Below are 14,303 nucleotides of genomic sequence, written 5' to 3' on the forward strand. Positions count from 1 at the left end.
GTTTCTTAGTCCCTACTTCTGGCCTAGAATGTTTCTCCAACGTTCCATCTTTCCACTTCCCTCCTCTATTTCTCAGAGCTGTTTCCTGACCACACTTCTCCCAGACCACCTTCAAATGAATGACTGAGCTCTTCCACTTACTCATCATTTACAGCAGTATAATTTTAGACAAAATTCGTTTGAAGTCAGTTTGAGAGAAATGTGACCATATATACTGGAGCGTTTTAGTTCATAACCATTGATCCAGGCCCCTTTTAATCTCCCAACTGTTTCCACTTGGAAAATAAATTTCACAGCCATCTTCCCCATAATCCTACCCACCAGACAAAACCACTCTTAACATTTTGTTATAATCCACTCCAGTCATTTTTATAGGTATTTTACGTCTTTGATCTTATTCTACATATAAAATTTTATACTCTAATTTTATATTTAACACTGAAATCTAGGCATTTTATGATATTATTCAAAACGTTTTACAGATCTTTGAATGACTACATTATTTTTATTCTCACTTGTTTAATATCACTCTTATTTTTAGAAACTTCATTTATTTCCAAATATTAATATTATAAACAGCATCGCAATGAATGTCTTTAGGCAGAAAAATCTTTCTTCATTTCAGATGAATTTCCATTAATAGAATCCCAGAAAGAGAATTTCCCAGGTAAGGGTAAGAATATTTTCAAGACTCTTGAATAGCATGCCACGTTCCTTTCCTAAAGCCTGGAGCCACTTTATATTTCTTCCAGCTGTGTTGAGTGTGTCTGTGTCACTGCACTCAATCTCTGATATTGAATATTCACATTTTTTACAGTTCTATTAATCTGTTATGTTAAAAATAGTATCTCATTGTTATTCTAATTTCCATTTTGTTGATAATGAGTGAGGTTGAAAAATGTTCAAATGTTTATTAGCCATTAATATGCCTCTATTTCATTGTCTTTGTTCCTTTCCCCTTTATTTATTGGGAACTTAATGCTTTCATTACCTTTTGGCAGGAGTTCTTTTTCTATTAAGGATACCACCCTTTGTCCTATTTGAAGCAAGTATTTCCTCTGGTTTATTTGCCTGTTAAGCAATTTTGAGAGAAATCGTACGTGAAAAATCTACTGATCTCCCTCTCTGTTATTTCTTCTACTCCTTTTGAGCTTAAAAAATGATCACTCCAGTTTATATACAGATATGACCACTATTTATTTCCATTTTCTACTAGATTTTTATGATTTATGATTTATTTATTTTTAAATAAGCTCAATTCTTCTTAGTGAGGGCATACAATATAAGGCTGAGGTTTAATAGGAAGTTATCAACTATATTTTGTTTTGTTCTTCTTCTTGGAAATCCTATTTCTGTTATTGATTGTACATTTTAATAAGATACTTCTGTTCCAAGCCAATTATGCGAAGACACAATTGGAAACATAAAGAATAAAGAATAAATGCTTTTTCTCTCACTTCATTATTCAGATGGAGAAATGCTAATTACCACTCAGCATAAGACATTTCTTGCTTTTAACCAAGTAAATTTGGTAAAAAAATACACATATTCTTTGTCTGGGGTAATAGTAGAAATGAAGTGTTGAATTACTAAAATCTGTTGTTTTCTAGGTAGCTATGCACAATAACTGTTATCTACAGATGAATTCTAGTTCAAAGGGTTTCTATGAGTTGTTAACCAAAAATTCAGTGACAAGGACTAGCACAATTTTGTAATGCAAAAGAAAATGCCAAGCAAACTCTCCAGACAATAGGCTATTTATTACAGTTTGTCGAAGTGAAGCAAGTACATAATTTCTTGATGCAGCTGACACATTCAATTATCTTCTAAAAGTTTCTATCACAGGACTCCTTTCAGCCATATATTGGGTACAAAAATGTAATCCATAATTACAGATATTTCATGTGCTTTATATGAAAAACCCAACAATCCCTTCCTGAGGCATTCTGTCTTCCAGACAAACTGGAAAAAGAAAATAAATGCTTGGCAATCAAGACTTGCAAAGTGGCGGTGAGGGGCAGTCAAGTAGCTGACAGCTGAAAACAAGGAAAAAATTTGTACTATGTAGCCTATGGTTTGGATTTGCAGAGGAAATAATTTGTTGTATATCATAGACTCACAGATGTCTGGGACTGAAAAGGACTTTGTGAGCATTAATTTTGTCTATCTCCCTGCTTGTCCGATAGCCAATAAAACTTTCCAAATCTAGGTGTGTATCTTACAAATCAAAATGTGATAATGTGGAAAATCAGAGGCTAGGCTTAAGACCAATTCCACCATTTCCTAACAGCATTTCCTTGGGGGATAATGTGTCCAACTCAAACAATCCTGAATTCTTTTCTGAATATATAAGGTTCTTAATATGTCCCTGGCTGAGTTTATGTGATGTTAATATGATACCATGCATGAGACTTCCAGCTCCTTCTTAACAATAAACGTCAGTCATTTCTCTCCCTCCCTCACCACTCCCCACAGAGAGATTTGGAAGGAAAAGCTGTCAAATAACCTCAAGATATTTAACAATACATACCAACCCTCTAAGATAGGAAACTTCCCTGCATGCCTAACTTATATTTTTCATGTTGTAGCTTTAGCCCATTTCTTCTGATTTACTTGCCAGTAGAGTGTTTGAGTAGAGATGATAAAACTTGGTAAAATAACCTTTCATTTGATGTTTCTGTAGACTTGATAACTGCCATCCATGGATGGTTCAGGGGCCTTCTCTTCCTTCCCGAAAGCCTTAAATAAATGACAGAGAGTAAGATTAGATTGCCAATAGCATCTGACAAATGCCTTCTTTTTTCCTTTATATTTTATAGCCATCTCCCCTACCTCCACCCTGTGTGCTTTGCATTTATAATTCTAGAAAGGAATACCTAAGATGTTTTTCCTGGTTTTAGGTTGAACTGTCCTCTTCAAGTCATCTATTCATCACAGCAAAGGCCAAGGAAATGCATTTTGCGGATCACTTCCATTGTCCATGAGCTATTTTGTGGCTGAACTGAATTTGGCATTTAATCTTAGCTTCCCCTCAAATTAATGTCAATTGACTGCATTAAATGCTTGTCTGTTTTACTTAAAATGCATAAGACAAGTATAAAACAAAATATACTCACGGGTATAAAGAAAAAGTTCTCTCATTTATGGAAAATACTTAATAAATTAGGAGGAGCTTAAGAGAACATCTTTTCATTTTCAAATAAGGTAAACCAAGGCTCAGAGATGTCCAAGGAGATGCCAACACCATAAATGAGTTAGTCAGTGTACATTAAGGAATGAGTTGCATTTGGTGACTCATTTAGTTCTCTATTTGTCTATTCCCGAGCTGATGGAAAGGATTTGCACGACTCAGGTCATTGTCTTTTTTTTTTTTTTTTTTTTTTTTTTTTTTTTTTGAGATGGAGTCTTGCTCTGTCACCCAGGCTGGAGTGCAGTGGCCGGATCTCAGCTCACTGCAAGCTCCGCCTCCCGGGTTTACGCCATTCTCCTGCCTCAGCCTCCCGAGTAGCTGGGACTACAGGCGCCCGCCACCGCGCCCGGCTAGTTTTTTGTATTTTTTTTAGTAGAGACGGGGTTTCATGCAAAAGTCATTCTTTAAAACCACACATCGAAGTCACATATGGTTGGGAAAAACTTAACATTGCTTGGGAAAATAGCTAAGACAATCACTAGCAGAGAATTAATTGGCAGTCAAACAAAATCAGCAGAAAATAATCAATGATTATTTTTCTACTTGGCAATCATTACCATCATTATTATTATAGTGGGGTAGTTGACATTATTGTTCAGCAAATGTGCACTTCCTTCCCCATCCTGCTGTGGGTGGAATTAACCCACTCTATTGATGTTGGGGTTGCCATGTAACTTGCTTTGACCAGTACATATTAGCAGAGATGATGCGAGCTGAAGCCTCAAATGTGCTGGTGTCTTTCAGCTTTCTTGGTTCTCTGGTGACCCACCATGAGAAGAGTATGACTCAGATAGCTATTGTTTCTTAACCTTGGCCCTGGAGTAAACACTCATGGAACAAAACTGAACCCAACCAGCAGCTGGAGCCAAGTCCAGCTGACCTACAGGTTGGAGCAGAGCTGTTCATTTAAGTCCATAGTGTAATAATAAAATCAACCTGCAGACTTTTAAACAAAAGAATATATGAGAGTCATCGTAAGCCTCTGAGTTTGGAGGTGGTTTGTGATGCAGCATCATTGTGGCAATGGCTGATAGTGCATATAACTAGCCTTTGAATATGAGCTACATGACAGGCTCTGTCGTCAGCACTTTAATGATCTCACTTCAATCTGATAATAACACCATTATGTAGACTACATTATTAATTCCATATTATAGATGAGAACATGGATGTTCAGAAGGGTCAGGAAACTTACCCAAGAAGATATAACAAGTGGCTGCAAAATTAACTGGATCAATGTCTTCCTAATTCCAACATCTTTGATGTTCTAACTATGTCTTTTCTCCTGAAAGAGGAGAAATTAAAGCTATTTTTTGTACTCACCGAAGAGTTTATGTTGTGGTCCTGAAAACAAACAACTGCCACTCAACTCCTTTCTTCTATTCCCAATTGTTATCACAAATGAATTGTTAAGGGTTGCATTCCAACTTTTGCCAAGAACTGGACTGATTCAGCTCTTAGAAGTGCATTCTAAGAGCAATTGATAAAGAGTTGTCCCAGAGAGGTAGACTAGTAATTTTTCAGATGACTTCCACCGCAAAATGCCATCAAGCTTAGGAGATGCATGTCTTGGCCATGAAAAACTAAGCGATAACACTGCTTTGATGTTCAGTGTCATCTATAAACTCTCTGGAGCCTCAGAGATTAATATCATATAAAATATTCCCTGCTTTGACTGTAGTGAGATCAACCCAACAAGATATTCTTTTTTTCAGGCAAATAACAATTCCTTTATTAGAATTAACTCATTTACAGTACTATTATTTTTATGTTTTCCTGGGAGCTTCAGAACAACCTCACTGTCTCCATTATACATTTCTGAAAATATTCATTTCTTATAGGAAAGGAAGGAAGCTCTCTACTAAAGCTCTAGCTACATTCTCCTATATCTCTGATTTCTTCTACTGGTCCTCTCTCCTCCAAACTCTGGCATCAGTGAGACATGCCCACAGCTAGGAGGAAAGGACAACCTTACTTCCCCAGCTTCGGTGAGAAGGTTTTCTTGACAATTCCATAGAGAAGTGGGATGGAAGTTCTTTGAGTGGTGAGCTGGGTATGGCTTCTCCTAAGAAGGTTTGATCTTCCTATAGGAATGGGAAGGAGGCAGGCAATGCTGGTAGAGATTAGTCTAGCTACAATGCAATATCCAAAAAGGATGGTCCTTATAAATTTTGAGTCTTGGCTTCATGTCTTCTGTGCAGAATATTTGTGAGGTGCAGGAAGCAGATAGATGGGAGTTAGAAGCAATGCCAGCAACAGCATCACATATCAGTATGTTAACCACCAACGACCTGATCCTTCATTTTCTGGCACAGCATAAGGCTGAGAATCTTGTAACCCCAGAATGGGATTAGAATCACAACAATAACTGAGATACCCAGTGAATGGAAGATCCTAACATAATATCTGATTCATTCCTTCATTAGCCCATTTGACAAATATTTATGAAAGGTCTACTATGTGAAAAACATACAGCGATGAAAAAAAGAAGCAGACTCTTGTGGATCTTACAGTCTAGTGACAGATGAGAAAGGGAGAAACAAATACATATAGGACACAACATAAGTTAGCACAGTGAAAAAAGGTAAGGCAGGATAAAGAATGGATTGGAATAATTTACATATGGTGGTCAGATAGTCTCTGTTAGAAAGAAACATTTGAATAAAGCCCTCAACGAAATGAGAGCATAAACCCTGTAAGTATCTAGGGGAAAAGAGCCCTGGCCAATGCAACAGCCTAGAATTGTGAGCATGGTTGGTCTTGTCAAAGAATTACAGTGAGGCCAGTGTGCATGGAGAACGGTGAGTGAGGAAATCAGTGGTAGGTAGACAGGAGCCAGATCATGTAGAATCTTATAAGGGACGACTGCAATTTAGATTCTATTGCTGGTAAGATCAGACGCCACCAGAAGGTTTTCATCATGAAAATGACCCGGCTTTATTTTAAAAGAAGTCCTCTGACTACTGTGTCAAGAGACCATGGCCTTGTAAGAGTAGAAGTATGGAGACCAGATAAGAGATTATTAATAAAGGCAAGACATGATGGTGGTTGTTTGAAGGAGCCTGAGAGCAGTGTAGGAGTTGAAGAGTGGTTGGATTATGGATACATTTTGAAGGTAGAACCAACAGAATTTGATAAGAGCTTGCATTTAAAATGCGAGATGAGAGTATTCAAAACTGATTGCAAACATTTTGACTTGAGCAACTGGGTGCATGGTAGCATCATTTACTGCATGGGAAATACTGGGAGAGGGGAGGGTTAGTGTGGACAGGGGAAAAGGTAAGGGCTGTATTTGGAGATGTCTATTAGACATCCAAATGGAAATGCTACATAGAAGGTTGGATACACAAGTCTGGAGTTCAGGGGAGAGGTGTTGGCTAGAGATAGAAATTTACAAGTCATTAGAGTAGCCATGAGACGAATAAGTCAGGTCCTACGTTTGAAGCCTGAAAATAAGAAAACGAGTCAACAAAGTAGCCTGAAAGGGAAACAAAGTGAAGTGGAAGAAAAATCAGGGGATTAATGTCTCAGAGGCCAAGGAAAGAAAGTGTTTGAGGAAGGAGATATTGCAATACGTTGCTAGTTAGTCAGGTAACTGGAAGACTGAAGATTGACTGTGGGATTTGGCAATGTGGATTTCATTGATGACTACTGTGAAAGCTGTTTCTCTGCAATGATGAGGGCAAAACCATTAATGGAGTTGATCTGAGAGTGTTTCTGAGGAATTTTGCTACAAAGGCACAAAGTGAGGTGGGGGTTAGAGGAGTCAAGAGAAATTTGTGTTTGTCTTTTTGTTTTAATCATGAAGGTAACACAGCTATTTTTATGTTATTGAAGATGATCTAGGAGAAAGAAAAAATTTGATAATGTCGAATAGAGAGAGCAAGACTGATGGCAGGACTAACGGCTATGAGAGTTCTGGGGAATGGGATCCAGTTACATATGGAAGGATTGGTCCTACACAGCAGTATGGATATAATTCATCATCATGGGCGGGGAACCAGAGGATATCATTACACATAAAGATGGGTTAGGAGATTGGGGTAGGAGAATGAGGAAATACTCTTCTTACGAATTCTATTTTTTCAGCAAAATGAGAGTGAGCCACATGTTGATACTGAGGATGAGGAGGGGATATTGAAGGTTTAAGGAAAAAAGAGAGGTGAGTTGTCACCTAGGAGGATAGAAGAATGTTACAAGAATTGTGTAAGGGACTCTTGGCAGTGATGGGCGCTCAGTAAAGTCATAAACTAAAGTGTGGCCAGTCAGCCTGGGTGTGTGTGCTTCTCAAACCACATTCAGCCTGTGCATAGTAGACAGGGAGTTGGGTTGAACTTAAGTGGGGTTTTACCAGGCAAGCATGACAAAGGGGTGGAGCAAAGGAGTTGAGTTAATAACCTACTTGACAGGTTTATGATACAGAATAATTAATGCAACTATTTCTAAGTATTTTGTAAATTCTGCTCCCAAGTATATTGTTTTACCAATCAGAATAGATTAAGTTGCACCGTCTTAAAAGTAGAATTAGCCTATGACTAGCTTCATTATTGATATCAAGCACATGTTAATCATTATATTTCATAATGCTATTAATAGCATGCCATTACAGACAACATAGTATGAGCTTTGTGTTAAACCAATAATAACTCGATGATTTCAAGGTAAGTACGTCTTATAATAATCAACGTTACAGATATGGTAATAAGTGGGAGAAATCCAGTCACTGAATGAACTCTTCTATCACCCTTAATAAAGCATAAACATCAAAATCATACAGAATCTAACCTCCCTCTCTCAGCGGCAGTTCCACAGGCAGCTCTTTCTTGCTACCAAGGATATTTTCTTGGAATAAATTTAGTTTGAATTTCCTTCCTTCCTTCCTTCCTTCCTTCCTTCCTTCCTTCCTTCCTTCCTTCCTTCCTTCCCTCCCTCCCTCTCTCTCTCCCTCGCTCCTTCTATCTTACATTATTTTGTTTCCTGTTGTTTTCTTTCTCTCCTTCCCTTCCTCTCTCCCTCTTTTCCTTTCTTCCTTGCCTTTCTTTTTACTTTTATCACCTTCTTTTTTTCTTAACATTCAGACTTACTATTAAAAGGAAAGAAAAAGCCCAACTTGTAGAATGTATCCATTCATGAGTACTACACCCACCACCTTCCGTCTTCTCTCCAGAGCTTTACTGATAATATCACTTCAGAACTTGGAGAGTTTCCATGGTAACAGTTTTCCAACCTTTTTCTTTGAAAAGAATCCCTCCTGTCCTAAGAGAAATCACCTGAAAAGTAGCCATCCAGCTGCCTTTGTTCCACTTTGTCTCAGACTTCACCCATTATCTGCAGTCAGAGTTAGGTCAAGAGCCTTGCTTGTAACTTGTGAAGTGGAGCAGCATCCACAGTGGCTGCCCAGGGCTGGGCTGAACCCTACTCCCCTCCACCCTCCACCCTTCCATCTCCCACCTGCACTTGCAGTACGTGCAGAGTCCAGGGGAAAGGGGCACATCAAAGCCTCTTTTCAAAAACATCTCATTTTTTTTAAACTGTTGCCCAATATCAAGTCCTAAAAGCAAAAACAGCAAACTCAGTTACCTGCTACTTAAGAGCAGATTTATTACATTTGGCCCAAAGCATTTTTGTTATGATCGGAATACTGTGCGTGTCACCTGGGAGGAGGGTTGGCCACAGTGCTTCACTTGGTTTCTTTGTGGATGCTGCCTTGTTTGCCCCTCTACCTGCCCTTGCTGCTCTCAATATTCCTTTTTCCCATCATTGTGGCAGAGTCTTCCTTCCTGGTCCAGCAGTTGCCCTCTGGATGTAGTCATGGAAAGAGATCAGAGATTAGTCACTTAACGGTAAAGTGATACGGAGGCTCCAGTAATTTCTTTGTATGGCTCACCTTTTGCCAAACTAATAGGCTGGCACTTATTCTCTGACTGATATGCTCCTTTTTATCCACAGTCAGGAAGGGGGCATCAGTCAGTTCTGGGGCCTCCTTTGGGTACTGTCTGCATGTCTATGGCTGGCTCTTGTCTTTGCAATCTTGGCTGGAGTCTTAGGTAGCCCCAGGAACACAATAACTAGGTGTTAAGGAGTTACAAAAACCACTGAAGTAATCTTAGAGAAAAGAGAAAAACTTTGATTTTGGAAACAAGAACTACTTTGTGGGTGTTGAAAGCCATTTTTCTAAAGTGGAACTACTGTGCTAGACAACTGAAAGATTACAACTCAGGGGTGTAAATTCATGGAATAAGTCTGACTCCCTTTGTTGATGCTTACTGACAACTCTTAAGCCTTACACCTCCCTCTTCCTCTTCTGCTCCACGTCTTGGGAAGCTGATAAGAAAGCCTGAGTGGTCCCTTCTTTGGCACCTGTGGGAGTTTCAAAAAGCATGCAAGCCTCTTCTTGAAGTGAGACCCCTCACTGTAGCCCTATGCCCTAACCACAGTAAAAAGCCCAAGCCTGTTTCCTTTCCCTGTTTTCTCAAAGCCATTTTTAACCCAGCTTGAGAGGCAGGCTCTCCCCAGAGGCTCATTATGTAAGTAATAAGCTTTTCTATCTCCTCTTAATGCATGTGTGGTATCATCAGTATTAATATGTAAACCAAATTTTGGGTGGAAGTCCATCTTGTTTTTGTATAATGTCCACAAAGAATTGTACATAAGAGGAATGAGAAAAGACTCCTTCAGAGCAGGCTCAGAGCTACTCTAACAGTAGTAAAACCTTCCCCATCTCTCCATTCAGTAAAGAGGGAGGTCAATAGTCTAGAGAGACCATGAGGTTTTGCATTCCCTGAACCCAGTCCAAGCATTAGGCAGGGACAGACTTGCCTACACAATGATTAACCAGGTCTCATTCAGGGCAGAATCCAAAACTCCATCCTTTCATACGGTTCAATAATTTGTCATCTAAAGAAAGCTGGTAGAATAGAAAGCAAAGGGGTAGAATAAGAAAAATTGAAAGACAACAAAAACGGTTACTGGAGTGAATGACTTAAAGTATGTGCACACACAGTCCCAGCAAGTGGCAGAGCTGAGAGCATATATAGGTCTGACTCTGAAGACAATGCTTTACTTCTAAGAAATCTGCCCTGGGATCTTAAGTAAAACATGTCTCCACAAAGCTAGACACATGGGTGTCACCCTTGATAATTCTCCCAGCTTGCCCCATAGCCAGTATTCCCCAACTTCTGTCAGTTTTGCCTCTTCATATTTTTCAAAGTATTCACTGCTCATCATCCCTGTGAACCATAGCTTTTACTAAATCACCATCTCTCTCTGTCTGAGAGTACTGGAATACTGCTTCCTAATTAGCCCTTAGCCTATTCATTCTCCATGCTGTAGCCAGAGTGATCTGAAATCCAAATTTGTTCCTCTGCATAAAACCTTTTAGTACCTCCCCATTATCCTCAAGGTAGGAATTCCTTCACATGTGTTGTCTAAGCACTCCATGATCTAGCTCATACATACTTCTCCAGCCTCATGTCTATTTGCTCCATCCTGGGGCCTTCATGATTATCCCCATCTGTACCAGGCAAGCTCTTGTCTCCATCTGGGTCTGCTCACATTCCCTTCTCTCTGCTTTTCTCAACTCCTACCCCTCCAAGGTTTCAGTGCTAATCTTCAGGCCTCATCCAGGTGATAACTTCCTCCAGGAAACCCTCTGTAAGCCCTCAGGACTGGTAAGTTGAAACTTATTCTATTTCCAAGGAAAACCATCCTTCACCACGGCACTTACCTCATTGTGCTATAACTCACTTTTGACCTGATCACAGGCCCCACTAGAATGGGCTTCCTGAATAAAGGGTGACTGCCTCACACATAGTAAGGGCGAAATACATATATACAGAATGCATTTCTTCTTTTTGAGAAGATGAATTTATTTATCCATATTAATATATTCCATAAAAATCATTTTGAAATTCTGCCAACAACCAACCTTTTCATTTTTAATAATGAGTTGTTTTTTTAAATGGTAATTGAAAAATGTCTTTATGTCATAATGATTTTATTTATTTGTCTAACTTTTAGGTTTGGAGGTACATGTAAAGTTTGTTATATAGGTAAACTCATGGTCATGGGGGTTTGTTTTACAAAGCATTTCATCACCCAGGTATTAAGCCTAGTACCCAATAGTTATTTTTTCTGCTCCTCTTCCTCCTCTCACCCTCCACCCTCAAGTAGACACCAGTGTCTGTTTATGAGTTTTCATCATTTAACTCTCACTTATAGGTGAGAACAAAGTGAATTTCTTTAGGTTTCAGTTACAAATCAAGGGAGCCACAGTTAAACATTGAAAGCAAAACACCACAGTCCATGGTACATATGACAATGACTGCAGGTCCATTAACAGGAGGTTGAGCTAACCTGGTGGCTCATTAGTGAGTAGGAATGTTAGAAATTTGTACTAAAAAATTAAAAGTCTTAATCAAATAACTCAAAAATTATGTTTATAATAATTGGTCATCATTCATGATGATATTGATAAACCCTGAATAACACATAAAAGAGAAAGACAAATGTCCAGCTGAGAATTTTTACAGGATATTAAATCAAGAAAAAAATTTAAAATCTCTGTCTGACTTTGACCATACAATTTGGAATTAGGGCAGCCCTCACTCCCAGGATAAGGAAAGCAATGAGTGGCAATCATTGTGAGCCACATTATCTGCTTTTTCTGCCACAGAAAAGCTTCGTGAGTTTTTTTTTTTTTTTTAAACCCACTTTGGGCTGTTGGGTTCAAGAGCTTCCCACTGAATAGATGAACGCTTAGGACACATTAGGAAGGATTGGGGAAAGGTCTTATAAATACCTGAATGGCTGAATGGCTGCAGGAAGTGGTGGAGCATTTTCCCCTGACATCTACATTCCATTTAGCCTTATTATATTGAGTTTTATGAGGCGAAAATGCTGCCTGGTGAGATGCTTTAGAAAATTGGGTGGTATTTCTGGATTCAAATGTGGTTGTGCATTTTTTTTAAAGGAGCACAGGTGGGATATTTCCCTGTCTATTCATCCTTTTGATAGCACTGGAAAAAATGTATTTGGCTTAATATGAAATGGAGAAATTTAATCATTCTATAATTTGGACATACTATTAAAAATTCAGCATTGTTTCTTTGTGCCCAAGAAGGGATCTGATCAACATACTCACTGGGATTTTTCTAAACTCTTATGTTGTTCACTCCTCCACATGAAGTTGCTACTTCCTAAAAATGGAGTAAGGGTATATCGGGAGAAGCTTAATATCCTTCAGGTCTGATAAACTGGTGGACTCAACTTATAATCTTCAGGACAGAGTCACAAAAGTAATGTAAGGATGAGAGTGCATAAGCCAAAATGAAACAATTGTTGTTCATTGTTTTCTCTTGATAAGAACACAGGTAATAGAGAAAACACAGTTGTTTTAGATCCCTGAGCTTTTAAGGAAAAAGAAATCTTTTAGGTTCACAAGTCTTAGTGTATATCAGGATGTTATTCAACTACAGGTACAAATGCGGGTGAATCTCAAGCTGCTTCATAAAGACTGTTCTTTGAATACAAGGAAATGTATTGGTATCTGGTAGACTCTCTTCCTTCATCTATGAAATTATCTGAGGAGCCTATTCAAAAATTTTATTATATTTTATTAATTTTAATTCAATTACATTCAGCTGTATTGTAAAATCAATGAAGACAGAAATTATGAAAAATCGTTTTCCAACTATTATTTGGAAAATGTAATATAAAAAGATTCCATGATGATACCAACTATAAAATACTTATGAAAAGCTAGAGGAAAATATTATAGACCTATGTGAAAAAAATTATAAAGTTCTACTGAAGTCATAAAACAACATCTAAAAAAGAGACATGCAAATTATATTTTTGGAGAGAATATTTAACGTTCAAAAGCATACAGTTATCTCAAATGAATCTGTATATTAAGTGCAATTCCAATAAGAATTCCAATGGGGTATTTCATAAAACTTAATTCTATAGTTTATCTGAAAGAGTCAATGTGCAGAATTAGCCAATACATTTTTAAAAAATAAACTATCATAATTAATAAAACTATCTTATTATTGGTAAAAACTTCTTTAGACCAAACTCCAAACTTTAGAAGCAGACCCATATCTGCTTTGTAATTTAGTATAAGATAAAGGTGGCTATTTAAAGCCAATTCAAAGATGGATAACTTATTGAATAAATGGTGCTGAAACAATTAACTATGCCAATTATTAGATTGGCATAAGACTAGGTTCTTACTTTGCCATACTTTTAACTAAATACCAGATAGAATGAAAATCTAAATGTAAGATGTCAAAATATATTTTTAAGTGATAACGTATTTTCCTAGTCTTGGGATAACACAGAACTTTATGAGCAACACATAAGCTTGAGGAACCATTAAGAAAAAGATTGATAAATTTAATTACATGAATAAAAGACTTAAGAATTAATAAGTTAATTTAACAAGGTTGCAGGATACAAAGTTAATCACCAAGTCCAGTGGTATATTTATATACTAGTGGCAAATAATTGGAAAATGAAATTTTAAAAATTTCATTACAATACTGTCAAAAAGCATGAAATACTTAGGCAAAATTTAACAAGCCATCAGTAAGACCTCTACACTGTAAACCAGAAAACATTACTGAGAGAAATTTTAAAAGACTAAAAAATGAAGAGATATGCTATGCTCATGGATTACAAGACTGAGTATGGTTACAATGTCTATTTGAAGAACAAATTTGGAGTACTTAACCTACCTAACTTTAAGGCTTACTATAAAGCCACAGTAATTAAGACAGTATCATAAAGTTTGACAGATAAGTCAGTGAAACAGAAAGTGTAACTGAGAGAGACCTGCACTAATACAGCTGATATAGTCATTTGACTTTTGGCGAAAGCACCAAAGCAATCCAATGCGGGGGGAATAAAAAAACTTTTCAGTAAATGGTGGTGAAATAACTGATATCCCTATGGAAAACAAATTAATCTCAACTCCTATCTCATGCACACATCAAAATTAACTTGTGATGCATCAGAAACCTAAATGTAAATCTAAACTATAATGCTTGTAGAAAATATAGGGAAATACCTTTATGACTCAGGTACGCAAAGGTTTCTTAGGACAAAGAAA

At 37.6% G+C, this 14,303-nt stretch overlaps 1 long non-coding RNA gene across 2 annotated transcripts; it reads right to left on the reverse strand.

Annotated features, from left to right (window-relative positions):
* Positions 1-1,515: 1,515 nt before the first annotated feature.
* On the reverse strand, positions 1,516-8,355 carry LOC126959097 (uncharacterized). 2 transcript variants are annotated; one of them, XR_007727475.1, is made up of 4 exons: positions 8,275-8,355; positions 4,386-4,475; positions 2,662-2,739; positions 1,516-2,036 (listed from the first exon to the last, which is right to left on the reverse strand). It is a non-coding gene; the product is annotated as an uncharacterized LOC126959097 (long non-coding RNA). The 2 variants fall into 2 exon arrangements; XR_007727474.1 differs by having other exon boundaries at positions 1,516-2,739.
* Between the last annotated feature and the right edge of the window lie 5,948 nt (positions 8,356-14,303).

The sequence above is a fragment of the Macaca thibetana genome, chromosome 7 (genome assembly GCF_024542745.1).
Source record: "Macaca thibetana thibetana isolate TM-01 chromosome 7, ASM2454274v1, whole genome shotgun sequence".
NCBI lineage: Eukaryota > Metazoa > Chordata > Mammalia > Primates > Cercopithecidae > Macaca > Macaca thibetana.